We start from the raw sequence: 513 nt of genomic DNA on the forward strand, positions 1-513 counted from the left end.
ACCCCCCCCAGGCATGAAAGCCCCCCTTTCACATATTTTTTTTTTTTCTTTTTTTTTTTTTTTTTCCCTTTTTCTGCTTGACGGGTTTCGGCCTCCTGGGGGAATTTCCGTGGCTAGAGGCCCGGCTGGGGGCAGCGAGGCGCCCCGCCGGCCCCATCCCATCCCATCCCATCCCATCCCATCGGCGGGCCCGTGGCTGGCGGGCGGCAGGACCCGCACAACCGCCGCCGGCCGGGGTGGGATGTTTCATTGTCCGGAAATGATGGAGAAGGAGTGACTGTGGCGGCGGGGGGACAGCGGGTGTGAGTGACACTCCGTGCGCGACCCTGCCCCGGGAGGAGGTGTGTGTGGGGGTGTGGGGGTGTGTGTGTCGGGGGAGAAGGCCGGCGGACGGCAGGGGAGCCGGAGCGCGGAGCTTCCCGCGGCGGGGGCGCGGCGGAGGGCCGGGCACGGCGGCGGAGCGGGAGGAAATGCGGAGGTAGGGCGCGCCGCGCTGCCGGCCGCGGCGGACGG

The 513-nt window shown here is 68.8% G+C and overlaps 1 protein-coding gene across 1 annotated transcript in view; it reads left to right on the forward strand.

Annotated features, from left to right (window-relative positions):
• Positions 1-513, forward strand: part of MDFIC (MyoD family inhibitor domain containing) — a 50,125-nt gene that overhangs the window by 1,689 nt on the left and 47,923 nt on the right. The window lies entirely within an intron of this gene.

This window comes from Calidris pugnax, unplaced genomic scaffold (genome assembly GCF_001431845.1).
Source record: "Calidris pugnax isolate Ruff unplaced genomic scaffold, ASM143184v1 scaffold44, whole genome shotgun sequence".
In the NCBI taxonomy this organism is placed as follows: Eukaryota; Metazoa; Chordata; class Aves; order Charadriiformes; family Scolopacidae; genus Calidris; species Calidris pugnax.